The sequence below is a fragment of the Chelonia mydas genome, chromosome 10, assembly GCF_015237465.2.
Source record: "Chelonia mydas isolate rCheMyd1 chromosome 10, rCheMyd1.pri.v2, whole genome shotgun sequence".
In the NCBI taxonomy this organism is placed as follows: domain Eukaryota; kingdom Metazoa; phylum Chordata; order Testudines; family Cheloniidae; genus Chelonia; species Chelonia mydas.
Window position 1 is genome coordinate 9,296,794 of NC_051250.2, and position 14,901 is coordinate 9,311,694.

The following is a 14,901-nucleotide window of genomic DNA, read 5'->3' on the forward strand; positions in this document are numbered from 1 at the left end:
AGGAACTCCCTTCCCAGGCTGGGCCAGACATCCAGTATCCTGTCTGACAGTGGCCAGAACCAGATGCTTCAGAGGAATGTGCGAGGCGGCCTGTAGCGAACAATTACGGAATAACCTGCCTATACAGCTAGATTCTTCCTATCCCCCTTAGGTAGTGGTCAGCTTATACCATAAAGGGGCTCTATCTCTTAAACTACATTGTGGCTGTGGATAGTCTCACTCTCATTATTACTTCCAATCCCTTTTTGAATTCTCAGTGATATCATGTGGCAGTGAGTCCCGCAGGTTAATGGTGTTTGTTTCTTTTTACTGGTTTTCACTCTGGTGCAATGTCCCCTTCTTCTTGTGTTCTGGTACAGGCTGGCCGGCCCTTGAAGGGAGGGCTCAGCCTTGCCCTGTGATGGATGAGCTACCCCTGCCTAATCCTGATCAGCTGGGGCTCAGCTGTCCAATTCAGTTATCAGACCCAGCTGGGGAAGGGTTGGATGATTTCAGAAAGGGCTGGCAGAGCTCAGGTGGGAAAAATCATGCTAGGAGAGGGCTGTAAATGCTCTTGTGGCAGTTGTGGGAGAAAGCTAATTTCCCCCTTTTCTCCCCCATGGCAGGTGGGCTGTACACTAGACCTAAGGAGACAATGTGGGGGATGGACTCCAGGAAAGAAGTCCTGATGGTCAGTGACTTGGCAGGAGCTGGGCCTTGAGGAAGAAAGTCCAGGTCAGTGCTCTCTGAGTGAGGGGGAAGCCCAACCCAGCCAGGATACAATACCCTTTTGGTTAATGCTCTTTTGACTAGAGAGTGCTACTCAATGGGGCCTCCCTGAGGGAAGGTCGGCCTGTTGCAGGACTAGCCTCACACCTAAGATGGAAACTGAGGTGGAGCTACTGTTGCACCAGGTTGCAGGAGGGTGGGGGGGCATGCAGCCATGCCATGCATTGTTTTATAATGCTATCATGTCACCTCTCTAAACTAAAAGATCCTGATCCTTTCAGGCTCTAGCTCCATACAGGCTCCTAGAGCTACCTGGAAAAATTCTGATCCAAACAAACCTGCACAATTTGCTGCTTTGTCAACCTGGATGGTGCTGGTTTCACTTTGAAGTTCCAACACAACCCAGACAGGGTTTGGAAACCTGCCTGGTCTCTTGCCCTCCTGGCTCCTTGGTAGCGCACCTGCCAGACTGCCTTGGAGTTGCAGGGAAGCTTGCAGGGTATGTGACTCAGAACAGCCTGCCAGGTGGATTGCCCCAGTGCTGGGGTTCCATTTTCTCTTGGGGAGAACTTCAATATTTTTGGGGGAGGAGGAGGGTGTTTCAAAAGAGGCTGAAACCAAACTTAGAAATATCAAAGTCCTCTGCAAAATGGAACTCCCTTTCTCAGCCCAGCTCTGCAGGCTAGCTTTGAAAATGGCTCCTCTGACTTCTTCTTCAAGTGACGGTCCCTAGTGTGTTCCACTGAGGGTTTCCACATGCGCACCATGCGTCAGGAGCCGGAGAATGTGACAGTAGTGTCTGTTGGTCTGTGCATGTGCCCTGACTTGCCTTGTCTGAGGTGATAAAGGGCGGGTCGGGCATTTCCCATTCCTTCTCACCGCCACATGGTCCAGGTCAGAACTTTCAGCATCCTCGTCTCTGACCCCTTTAAATTCATCGTTGTAAATAGCTTTAGAATTTTAGAGGGTCTTTAGCTGTTTTATCGTAGTTTCAGTGATTAGCATAGATCGTTTGGGGTTTTTTTTTTTCCTCTTTGAAAATGCCCCTCACATACTGTCTGTGTGTATATGACTTCATGAGGAAACAGCAAGGTTCAAATCCTGCCCTAAACTCTGTGGCTGTGGCGGGGTCCTTGGCTGCAGAATGGATGCTGTTCTTCTGTATTGGGGAATGGCAGGGAGAAGTTGAAGGGACTTGTGCAGGGTGCATAATCCCCATTCACCTCTGTGTGATGGAGAACTCAGTTCTGTGGTGGCTTCCTGCTCCCCAGCATGCAGAGGAGAGGGGCAGGGCCAGAGCCCCAATGCTACAGATTCCCTTCTCTTCCCCCCAGCCGAGAAGGTAAACTAGGGACAAAGGGCAGCCTCACTGGGATGGCTTCATGGTGTGTGGTGGGGGAAGGACTGCTCCCCTCCGCACCTTCTCTGTGCCCAGGCTCAAGCTGGACACTAGGGGGTGGATTTGACCCATGGCGCTGCAGCATGGACCGATATCCATCTTATTGATTACATCCTGCTCTAGCCCCGGAGACCAGCACTAGGTGCAGAATGGGTCACATCTGAGTAGATGATCCGGTTTGTCCTGCTTGGGGCAGAGCAGGGACATGGAGCACTGGGCAGGATGCAGGTGCAGTGCTGACCCCAGCAGTCCCCAGGGCACAGGCTAGGGAACCTGACTGCACTCTCTAGCTCCAAAGAGGCCTGGCTAACACCCTCCCCATGCAGCCCAGCTAGCACAAGGCAGCAGGGGCTGGAGAAGCATCTGTCAGCAGGTGGAAGGAGGGCTAGACCGCACACTCCCCACTGGACTCTGAGTCCTTCTGTCCTGCCCAGGAGAATGCCTATGCACCTCTGCTTGGCCAATGGAGCAGGAGAGGAGCTCTAGGGAAGATCAAGGACACAGTTTGGCCCTGTAATTACTCAGGGCAGGTGAGAGAGGATGAAGATGGAGGGAGCCATGTTTGCCGATGGCAAAAAATCTCTTTGCTTAGGCTAGAGCAGGGAGGATTGTGAGGAAGCCCAGAAGGCTAGAACAGACCCATGGGCTGAATTCCACCCTCAGGAACTCCCAGGCAATCCCCTGTTCATTTCATGGGGTGCTGCATGAGAGCAGAAGGAGAGGGCAATGGAAATGAGGGATGGGGAGGAGGGACTCAGCTGCTGCTTTACACAGAGACATTAAAGTCTAGGGCTAGTGAGTAGGGAAAAGAGGAGTGAGAGGAGATTAATAGGGCCTGGGAAACCAGGAGAAGGCCATCTGGTGCCTTCTGTTTACCCTTCCCAATAACACATAGTCAGGGGAGTAGTGCTTGTTCAAATTACAAGGCACCACATTTTAGCACCATGTATAATTAACCTGTGAAACTCACTGCTGCAGGATATAATGAAAACAAGTGCCTCAGAAAGGTTGGAGAGTGGATGGATGTTTATAAGACTAAAAATAATTAGTTAGGATACAGTTAAAAAGGCTATTAACCCTCATGCTGCAGGGCATCTAGCAATCACTAGCTGGAGTTGGGAAGAAATGCTCCTCCATGGTAGAGAGCTGTATAGCCAAATTTAGGAGCATTATGGGTTTTGCTGCTGCTTTTGAAGCCCCTGGTATTGGCCCATGCCCGAGGTGGGTTACTTGACTAGAAAGATCAGTGGTGTATTCTAGGGATGGGTTGGTAACTAGACTTTGATTTGCCTGTAATCCAGCCCTGGTCTGTTCTGGTAAGGCAGTGACATGGCGAGCCTGATTCTAACGGGAGATTGTCAGAGCAGAGAGGTTTGTTTGCTTTGCTGCTGAAAGGCGCCTCAGCGAGAACACAAGTTGGAGTGTCTTCCCCAAACAATGCCCTATTCAGCTCTTCTCCAGATGCATGGCAGCAGCCTTGCAAGCTAAATAAACAGCGCCGCTGCTCCAGCCACCACAGGGCCTTCCAGATGCCGCATCCTCAGAGCACAGGCAACCGCACACGTGGGCCTAGCAGCCGGTGGCTGCTGCACCTGCCAAGTCCCACCACCACTTCAGGGCCCCTCCCCTCCATAATAATCATGCAGCTCTAACGCCCTCCTCAGTCACACTGCTGGTGTCTGATCCCAGGAGCTGGCCTGGGTAACAGGGGCAGGCGCTCCTGGGCGGAAAGCGCCTTCATGTGTATTTGATTGCAGTATCTGTCAGTGCGCCAAAGTCCTTGCTCAGTCCCCCTGGCCCAGGCAAAGTGCCCGCTGATGTTCCAGCTGGGTACAGTGAGGCTGGCTGAGTTACTCTTGGACCCCAAATGGGATAAGGAGACAGGCCTGGCTGAGTGGGACAAACGGAGCAGACATCTGAAGGGAAAGCATGGCTAAGCCCCAGCCACTACGAGATTGGATGGGGTAGTAACTAGGGAGTGGATTTCAGTATGACCAGCAGCTTCTCCGCCCATTTGAAAAATGTCCCTTTAAGAGCTGTTTCAGAGTAACAGCCGTGTTAGTCTGTATTCGCAAAAAGAAAAGGAGGACTTGTGGCACCTTAGAGACTAACCAATTTACCTGAGCATGAGCTTTCGTGAGCTACAGCTCACTTCATCGGATGTAGCTCACGAAAGCTCATGCTCAAATAAATTGGTTAGTCTCTAAGGTGCCACAAGTACTCCTTTTCTTTTTGCGAATACAGACTAACACGGCTGTTACTCTGAAACCTGTCATTATGCAAGGCACTGCATTTAGCCGTATGGAGTGGAAATCTATCAACTGCATGAAGAAACTTGTACAGATACAGACAGACATCATCTTCCTTTAAGAGCTAACTAGCTGGACTCTGCCCTGGAGAGGGAAAAGGCCCTTTGCTCCAAAGCTGCTCTGGCAGTTGGTATAGCCCCCGAGGCTGCACCATGCTTTCTCCACAAGCTGCAGAAAGGATGGGGGAATCCATGATTGATCCACCGATGCCTCCCCAGCCTGCCTGGCCCACGCAATCCCCCTGCACGCAGGCCCAGCAGGGTTCCGGGAACTCACGAAGAGCACTGCTGCGGGGCGTGTGCAACCCTCGGGAAGACACGTGGAATCCTGCTCCCATCCTGTGTCTGGCACCCCTGCATTAGTTCCTCTGCCTGGGGGAGGGGTAGACAGGATTGGGCCAAAAGGAGAGGAGCCAGAGACTCCATGAAGTCCAGTAGAGACTTCACTGTTGCTGATCTAGTTTAGATGGGAGGTAGCCAGATACTAAGGTGATGGAAGGCAGGAGAAATCAAGCTCCGTGCCTATTCGTTCCTGGGCTGTTATTTTATGAGCGCCTTAGAGCTGAAAGTTGACTTGCTTCATCAAAAGGGGAACGTCAGGGGCTGCAGCTCCTAATTTATCCACACGCTGGGGAAGGCATCCTCTCTGCAACCCACAGCAACTTCCTGATCCCAGCAGGTGGGCCCACTATGCCATGCACTGTGCAGCCAGCTAGAGAAACACAGCCAGGTGTTACTAGGAGTGCGGAAGAGCCCTGTCCTCCATAACCTAGACCCCGCACCCCATGGCTGCAGAGGGTGTGTCCATCTGTCACCATGAACCCTGCCCGCCCCCCCGGACTCTGCCCAAGGGGCCGGCACCCATTATTTTCATGCCTGTGTCTGATTCCAGAATGCTGGCAATGAAGGGAGATTTCCCCCTTCATTGGCATGCAGATCCCTGCAGTACCTGGCTCCCCCTTATCTCAGGTTCCACATGGATGGCTCCATTGTCACCAGTGAAAAGAGTCCATTTGTCAGCATTCAAAACAGGTCCTCTCCGGTTACTGTCCCCCCCTCCCCACCTCTCTCTCCCCTTCCTTATTCCCAACCAGCCCTCTGGACTCGCTTCCAGCACAGAATCACAACTCTGCTAAGCCATGTCAATAGCCAGGCTGGGCGGGACAGATGAGACTCTGTTTCATTTCTCCTTCCTTTTTGATTTTCTCTCCCCGTAGCTTTGTTGCAGTGGCATGTTTCTGGATGTGAAAGCGTGTATGCATCCAGCACATACCAGAGAACACACACACGTACATAGACACAGACCCCCTACAGAGAACGTGTGTACACACACATGCCACATACACACGTACACAGATCTTGCTTATACTCTACTGGTTGGATACTGAGGCTAAAGAGAGAGAGAGATTTCACTCTTTTTTAGATAGGTACTTCCAAACCAAAACGGTGCACGTACTTCTTCAGGGATAAATGTGGGCAGACGGATCAAAATACATATCCAGGTATACACAGGTGCACACGCCTGCTCAGACACAGATGTGGTTATTTATTTCTATTGAAAACGCAGCCAGCCGAGGCAGAGACTCCTGCCATAAGCACACAGGCTGCCGTACAATTGCACACACAGATAAACACCCACCAAGAGGTGCTTTTGGGGAGAGGAAGGTTGGTCTCACAGTCAAAGCACAGGACTCGGAGCCAGGAGCTCTTGGTTCTGTTCCTGGCTCTGCTGTAGATAGTCCTGCTCAAACGACTCTGTGTCTCGTCTTCCCCAGCTGGACTAGAGCCGGTATGTTATGTGAATTCTGGCCATAAGCAGATAGGATGGGCTGGATACTGGGAGAGGATTTCTATGATAAATACAGTGTTCGCTGCAATGCAAGCCCAGCTGCTGCCATATAACAAAGGGCTTTTATAGTCAATCACGAAGAGAGGTGAATTATGTCCTGAAGTGACTTGATATCCCCCAAAGAATTTCTGGCTGTTACTGTGCAGTGGTATTTTCTTGTAAGCCTGTAAAACTCACTGGCAGCAGAAACAGCCTTTCCAAGGACCAGCTGTGTCACGACTGCTCTTGGTTGCCTCAGGCCATGCTGGGAACGCAGCACATCTTTAGAGAGTGGTGTCAAAGGAAATGGGGCTGCCACTCCCACAGGATGCTCCAGTGCTTCCACTAACACTGCATTTCCTCTGCACGCACAGCCCCCGCCTTGCTTCAGGGCCTAGCCGGCAGACAGACCTTTCAGTGCAGTCACTGATGTGCTGCTCCGTCCCATGCAAAAACAGCCATGTGCATGTCCCAAGACCCTAGCTGGAGGGTCTGGTCTGAGTATCAATCAGTTGTTTGTAGAACTGTTGTGTAAGTAATGTAGCAATCTACATTTCTACAGGGCTTTTTCTCCACTAGGATCTCAGAAATACATGGGGGCAGCGTGGTCTGGTGGCTAGGAGTTAGGAGAGTTGGGTTCTGGTCTCGGCTCTCTCACTGCATCACTGTGTAACCTTAGGTAAGTGATTTAACCTCTCTGGGACTCAGTTTTGCCCTCTGTCAAAAGGGCTGAGGCTGCACGCTCTCATGAAGCCTGATGAGGTCTATGGATGGAAGCACAAAGAAGGAAAGAGAGCAGATAGGAGTCATCACTTGACTATCAGGCAGTTTATTGGGTTTGGGTCTTTTGGATGAACCTTAAAATCCAAGGCCAAAATTTTCCAAAGTGGGTGTCTACAGTTAGGCGGTGCTAGGCTTCCCAGGTACCCAGCGCTGGGAGGCACCTCACTACCACCTGCCCTTAGTGCGAAGAGGCCTTGTCTGTGCCTGCGGGGGGCCAGCTCCCTGGCTCCACCAACCACGGGCCCCACAAGCGCTCCCCTCTCAGTCTGAGGCCCTGCTGTGTGTCTGCAGATAAGCAACAGGCTCCCCTCCGAGCGTCCAACCAGGGCACGTCCAGCCCCTGTTTCACCATTCCCAGCTCTGCCATTCCCAAAAGAACCGTGTGCCACAGCTTACCAGTTACTCCTCAGGCTCCCTGCTCCGCGCAGCACTCCTCACTTAGATTTGGTTAGAGTGAAAACAAGAGCAGAGATTCAAATAAGAGTAAGTAGGCGGAACCAATGAGTTATGTCTGCCACAAAATCATAACGTGGCTTCTAGAGTCTAGGCTTAACTGGCAAGATGCTCCTTGTCCCATAGAGATTAGCTCACCCAACGTCTTTCTCCTAGAGTTTAACAAGCAGACTGGCATTGCTCCTCCAGTCATAAGACAAGCATGCCGGTTGCCTGTCCCCTAGGTCAGTAATTCTCAACCAGAGGTCCGGGGCCCCCTGGGGAGCTGCGAGCAGGTTCAGGGGGGCTGCCAAGCAGGGCCGGCATTAGACTTGCTGGGGCCCAGGGCAGGAAGCTGAAGCCTCACCACATGGGACTGAAGCCCGGGGCTCCAGGCCCCTCCACACAGGGTTGAAGCTGAAGCCTGAGCAACTTAACTTCACGGGGCCCCTGTGGTGTGGGGCCCAGGCACTTGCCCTGCTTGCTCCCCCCACCAACGCTGACCCTGGCTTTTATACGCAGAAAACCAGTGGTTGCAGCACGACGGGCCGTGGGATTTTTATAGCCTGTTGGGGGGGGCGGAAAGGGGGGTCTCAGGAAGGAAAAGGTTGAGAACCCCCTACCCTAGGTGAAGGAGACTCTGTGTTCGCTGGCATGCTCCTGCTATACCAGACTAATTCTTCGATCCTAGTCGTAAACGATACATCCCCTCCCCGCTGCTGTGGGTTCCTTCCTGTAGATTTTTGTGATCTCTTGTGGACTTCGCCATTTTGATTAGCTGGTGGCTCCCTGTGCAAAAAGATTTGATGGTAAGACTCACAATACACAATGGTTAGCCAGGGAGATAAGTGTCTCCTACCCCCTGCCTGAACAGAACCTGTCGATCCCCTTCTGGTGACCCGTCTTAACTTACCTACCTTAAGAACATAGTTTTGAGCGGGGATGGGGATACATAACTCCTTAGATATCATCTGTACATACACTTCGCGATGATTAGGATGAGGAGTGCATTATTGGCTGTTGGTAGAGACCTCACACCCACCCTTTAGCAGGCCGTTACGGAGACATCGGACCCAGGGGATGCCTGTAAATCCCCATGCACCTCTGGCGGTTGGCACCAACATGTCCCTGGGTCACAGGTATCTAAAGCCGTATTGAGTCACTAAGCATGCCACGTTTGCTTTTTTCAAAGGGCAGTGACAGCTGCCCTGGCCCTGCAGCTGTGCCACACAGGGGTCTCCCCAGGTCCCACTGGGCTGACGGTATCTGAACAACTCACCTCTAGCACCGAACCGGCCCCGTGGGCAATGGGTACCAAGAAAAACAGGCCTGCTGCAGCACTGTTGCTTTGCCAGGCCTCCCACCTGAACACAGTAGTTTTCCAGCACTGTTCTCTGTTACCTGTTAGTCAGCTAGATGACTGTTAATGAGCTTGAGGGGCGGATGCTCCTTAACCCACAGGCAGGAATATGGGGTGAGCAGAGCTCTAGGCTGAGTCACACACCCCCTTTGCTGCACCTTTCTTTGCAGAGGTGGGAGTCTTCCCATGTAGGAAGGAACCGGGCTGTAGAATGTCTCTGCTGGTTGAGGATGATTCATGCGGTGTACTGCAAGATCTAGGAAATGTGTGTGGCTGTAGCTCTCTGTATCTTGATCTCTGTATCTACGGAGCACTTAGAAAAATCAGCCATAAAACAATCAACTAATCTCAATCTGAAGACGGTGGTGCTATCGCCCCCATGGAATATCCTCTCCCTCATCAGCTGGGGACCCAGAGAGCTACAGCTCAAGAGTGACTCTCCTTAGCTGTCCCATTCCCACCTCCAGGGACTGCCAAAGTCTCTGAGGCAAGAGGGAGTCATCAGGACCTGCTATTTCTAATGTAAAGAACAAGGAGGAAAAACCGTGTGAAATGACTGCAGGAGGCTTTCTTAGTGTGATGTGTAAAGGGTGTGTGTGTATTTATTAGCTTTGCTGTTCACCTTTATGACCAGGGATCCAGAACATATTGGAGAGTGAAAGGGAATTAGTTATTAGATCAGGAAAATACAAAGTAAACCTATTTCCTTCTATGTAATCTGGCACTTCGAAGGGTGTTTTATTTCCTCTTTGCTGAGGCTTGTTGATTACCTAAGATCTTCTTTTATTTGCCCCTGAGATGCCGGGTGTAAGGCAGCAGGTAAAAGTAACAGTAGTGGAAAATCTGTTGGAAATAGCCAGGATATCAACAGTCCACCTTCCCTTGCCTTGGAGAAGATTTGGAAGTCCAAGAAGTGGGTCTCCTAACTACAGCTCCAGCATTTGGATCCAGACCCAAACTTCCCAAAGCTCTAGGTGTTTACTTAGGCCTTTCTCTGCCATGGAATGAGCAACCCGGGTTAGACAGAACCATACTTGTAAGCAAGGATGGGCAATGCATCCCCACCCCTGCAGTAGGGGGTCTAGGCCTGAGCCTTCCTACCTAATCTGATCTCAGGGGAGAGAGATCAAAGCTGGGCAGCTCACAGGGGAGGAAGGTGGTTTGCCAGGCTGCAGAATTCCATGATAAACAGTAACATGCTGTAATTGTCCTCCAAGGGTCGGTGGCAGCACAACACAAAACGCTCCCTGGGCTGGCCAGCTCAAAGCAGCACTGGTGGCCGGTGCGGAATCCACTCAGCAGGAGGAGAAGCATCAAACTCAGCTCTGCCACAGGGGCTGGGCTAAGGAGGAGGATGGGCATGGCAGCCCAGAAGGAAGGGGGATGCTACCACTCCTGCTTGGGCCGGACTTGTTTTTTGTGTCCTTGTCCCCAGGCAGGAGTGGGCCATGGATGAAGCGAAGGAGGACTGGGGCACCGTTGGAACCAGAAGATGACCAGAAGATTCCCCACCAGCTGCTCCCCCAAAGAAACCAGAGACACCAGCGTCTGCTTCGTGCTTCCAGATCGTGAGTGACTCACAAACCATGAACAGTGAACACCATTTGAGTGAGGCCCGTGACCCTGCTAACCTCCTCTTCCCCCATCCGCTTTGCCTTCTGGGCTAGGGTGACATATGGTCCATTACCAGCCGCTGGGTTATTTAGGATAATCCATCACTTTCTGCCACCCGCCCGGCATCCTTTGTGGACAAGGTCATTCCTGATGGGCCTTGCTCACATCAACCTTAAAACCAGGAGTCACCTCAGGGTCTAGCCCATCTGCCTGTTCTGCTCCCCTGGCTGCATTAAGTAGCTAGCTGGTGATCCTGAGGGACAGCCCCAGTGTGTGAAAATAGCCTCTTTGGGGGCTGATTAAAAAAGCATGTTCTCCTGCCCTGGGGCAGCTAGAGATATTGGCTGGGATGGAGCCAGGGACATTCAGGGCCTGATCCACAAAGGTATTTAGGCTCCAAACTTCCACTGGAATCAATCTGGGCCTTAGGGCTGGATCCAAAGCTCTTGGAAGTCAATGGAAAGAGTCCTATTGACTTCAGTGGAGATTAGATCAAGTGCTTAGTAGTGGGCACCCCATTACCTCATATCTGCTGCTTCTCCTACCTTCCTCCTTTCCTCCCTTGGCTTGTGAGCCAATGGCGGTCAACAGGACTCTACTCCCAGGCCTAGCGCAGGATCCTCTGTTGCTCCATGCAAAAGGGTAGTCCTACTCGACACCTGATACGGTTTCACCATGGAAGTACCTCTGGGGTGTAGCTGTTCTGCTAGGAACTGTGAGGATCAGAACAGGGTGTTACATGAGATGCCCTGGGCACAACATCAATAGCATCTGTCTCAATCCAGGCTTTTGGGTGAAAGATTCAGTATGGCCAAGAGACCATTTGTGCATATTTGAACAGACCGATCCATGGTTCATGAGGTTGGTCTGGTCCTGCATCAAAAGCATTTTCCATCCTACTCTGCATCGTAGAACAGGTTCTGTGAAGCAGGTGCCCTGACTCCCATTTAACATGTGGAGAAACTGAGGCACGGATTGTTTCAGTGACTTGCTCAAGGTCAAATAGGAAGCTTATGCCAGAGGTGCAGGATCAGAACCTGTGAGTCCTGACTCCCAGGCTGCTCTCACCACTAGACAGCCCTTCCTCCTGTTAAAGCAATCCCATTTAGAGAAGAGAACATGCGACCGACGCATACCTGTCTTTCCCCCTTTGCTTCCCATGCCAGGATCTTGCCTCCCTTCTCCCAGGGCGACCCACTCATGCCACAGGAAACAAGTTGACATTCACTGTTAGGCATTGGTGATTTGCTTTGTGGTGTCTCAGCTCCTCCAAAGACCGGAAAGGAGTCAGCATTCCTCATGCCAAAACTAAGAGGTAGGGGTCATGGCCCACCCTCTCCAGAGCTTCAGGGAAGGAATGGCCGATAGAAGGAAACTCCAAAGGCAGACAGACACACTGAGGGCCTGATTCTGCATCCCAGAAACACACTGAATGACTAGACAGCCCCCATTTCCCTCATGCAAACGGATCCCAGACACAAGCACTTGAAGAATTAACTTTGGCAACACGTTCTTCGCTTGTCAGGCCAATAACGTTATTGAAACGGACTGTGAATAGAGAGAAAGAGAGGGAGGCCGAGAGTGTGATGGCTCCATTTTCCACTGCACTCAGCAGGGGGAAATTCCTCCAACCCACCGGCTCCCCACAGAGGCTTTTGTGCCCAGAACACCACGTGGCGGGACCAAAGTGTTTGTTCTGCTGCTGAATTGCCCTGACTTCTCCTGCTTTCTTTCGCTGACTTCTTCTCATGCGGGGCATGAATGGCCTGTGCTCATAACGCACCAAATCCTCTGAGCCTGAAGCGGCTGCTTAGACACTCAAGCCAGGTGGGGCAGTAAATCTTCAATGAGGATTCATACCTCCTGTCCGAAGAGTGGCGCCCACAGCCATATGCGTCCCATTGGCGGGGCAGAGCTCAAGAGGGCAGCGCTGCAGGGGACGCTGGGCTGGAAGGCTGGGGCTGAGCACGGCACAGGCTTGGTGGGTGAGGCACTGGGCCAGCGGCTGCAGATGGGATGGCTCCACAGGGAGTGGCGGTGACCCCAGGGATCTCCCCGGCAGCGTGCTGGGCTCAGTGGATGCCGAGCCTGGGAATCACTCCACTCTGGGAGCGTGACTCCGTTTTGTTCCCTTGCTCCAGGCAGGAGTTTTGTTGGAGAAGAAACTTTGGGCTGGTGCCCGCAATGGCACCATACATTGTGCGTACCATGTCAAAAATGTCCGGGGCCAAGGCATGCAAACAGAGTCAGACGTCTAGCACCGACCGTGTGCAACAAAAGGTCTCTCTGGTGTGTCTGTGCACGCGTGTGTGTGTATGGGTGCCTTTTCTAGGTGTCCGCTTGGGTTTGTGTGTGCAAGTGTGAAGTCTTGCTTGTCTGCCCATCTCTGTGTGCACATGTCAAATCACCGTGTGCATATCTTTGTGTCTCCCGTAGCTGGGTACATTTCTCGGTGATGTGTGCATGGCCGTCTGTGGGTTCGCATGTTAGCCGGGGGTGGCGGTGGGGAGAGCAATGTGCTTGGGCTCCTCTTTGTTACAAACAATGTGGATCCTTCTGAAGAGACAGACACCCCTCTCCACCAACCAAAGCCCGAGCCCTGGATCCTGGGACCAATGAACGCTGCAGCGACGGCCCCCCGTGTGAAGGGGAGGGCAGGAGAAGCCTCCAGCAGGAGCTGCATCATTTTGGGGAGAGCTGCGGTAATCAGCGACGTCTGGTGGAAGGGAACGCAGCTGGGTTCTATTCCCCCCCTTCTTATGCTAGTGGCCTAGTGGGGACTGCACTGCTCAGAGCAGGGTCTAAATTCAGGGCCCGCACTCCTCCCCCACCTCTTGCGAGATGCCGGGCAATTAAGAAGCCTGGAGAAACGCTAAGACTGGCCAATTTCATGCTCCACCGGCTCCTCGCTGCTGCTTGTCAAAGAGAATCTCTCCCCCTCCAGTCTGACAGCATCTGGCATTCATTATCCAAATCAACCCCAGGCCGTCAGCAGGGGATGGAGACCTCCGCAGCATCTCAGCCTCTCCCAGCCCCTGCAAGCAGAGGGAGGGGGGCATACCAGGGCCAATCTCAGCTCTCTGAAGCAGTCGCTCATGTACTGGTGGGGCATGAGGTTGGGATACAGCACCCGCCCCTTCCATTCGGGGTCATTGTCCCACCTCATCTGGCTCTGCTCCCGCTCTTTTTAGCTTTGGCGCACCCAAGTATGATCTCCAAGAGCTGCAGTCCTTCCCTTCCAGCCCCTAACGAGGACAGCATCATTCACATGAGGACCAGAGTTGGGTTGCATGACACCTGAGGGCTAATCCTCTGGTGTGCTGAGCATCCTCCCTGCCCATTGCCATCAATAGCTCTCAGCACCTCCCAGGAGCATGCCTTCTACAGGAGTCCTATACAGCAGGGGCTTTTTTGTTACATGAGTCAGTGGGGGATGGAAGAGCAATAGAAAAAAACCACCTCAACACCCGGTCTCTGCCCTAGATGCTCACACTTAACCCATCCCTAGTTGGAGTAGCTGGCCTGTGGCATAGCCAGCAGGTCACATGTGCAGCTATGAAACTCCGGCAGCCAGACAGCTGGGACTCCCTGGAGTCTGGGTTCTCGCAGCTGGTGTTTGCGAGCCAGCAGTGGCTGAATTACAGAGAGGAGAGGCAGGAAATCACCCATCGTTGTGGGGTTTTGTAATCATTTTATGATATTCAATGGTTGTCCTAAAGAACAAAAGCAAACCAGCTCCGTGATCCCACGAGACTAGCCACCTGCGATAGGGCACTAGTCTGGGAAGCGCAGGTGTGGCTCATCACAGCTGGTATAGGGCTTCAGTCCTTTAAAGCTGGCACTTCTAGGGTCTGTGGTCATATGACTGATCATGTGAGCAAGGTTGGCCATAAAAGGTAGGGCCTGGTGGTTGCTCTCCCAGTGACCAGGAGGCGAACGGGGAATTGTTTTGCTAGGGGTACTGGATGGGGTTGTTTCTGTGGGAGGCAGCTCAGTGGGAGTGGCTTTCTGAATTGCTACAGGCCCCTCAAGCTGTCCCTGAAGGAATGGGGTGCGGTCATCCTGCGTCAGCTTGCCTAGACATGCCCCCCATGCAAAGGAAGAGCCTGCACCTGCAAAGAGCTCCTGAATGCTCCCACCTACCCTACTGATTTAACCAGGAAGGGAGGATGCTCAGGGAGAGGCCCCCAGTGAGGATGGGGAACAACCAGAGATGGACCAAGTGGCTGTGTTGGGATCCTGATAAGGATCAGTTCAGGGGTGAGGTTCAAGGCCACTTCAGCGCTGGAGTTTGAGTTCAGCTTTGATGTTGCTAAGATGCAGCCAGCCGTTCTCATGAAATAGTGCGGGGGGGGAACCAGCAACTCTCTTGAGACTTCCACTCTCTTGAGTTCTGGCAACCTCACAAGTTCAGCTTGTCTTGTGAGACTTCCATCATCTCCAGCCAAACTCCTGAGGTTGCAGCCCCA

At 52.4% G+C, this 14,901-nt stretch overlaps 1 long non-coding RNA gene across 1 annotated transcript; it reads left to right on the top strand.

The window, feature by feature from the left end:
- The first annotated feature begins 528 nt into the window (after positions 1-528).
- LOC122462058 lies at positions 529-14,203 on the top strand. Its single transcript, XR_006284397.1, has 3 exons — positions 529-714; positions 10,254-10,386; positions 11,599-14,203. It is a non-coding gene; the product is annotated as an uncharacterized LOC122462058 (long non-coding RNA).
- Positions 14,204-14,901: the final 698 nt, after the last annotated feature.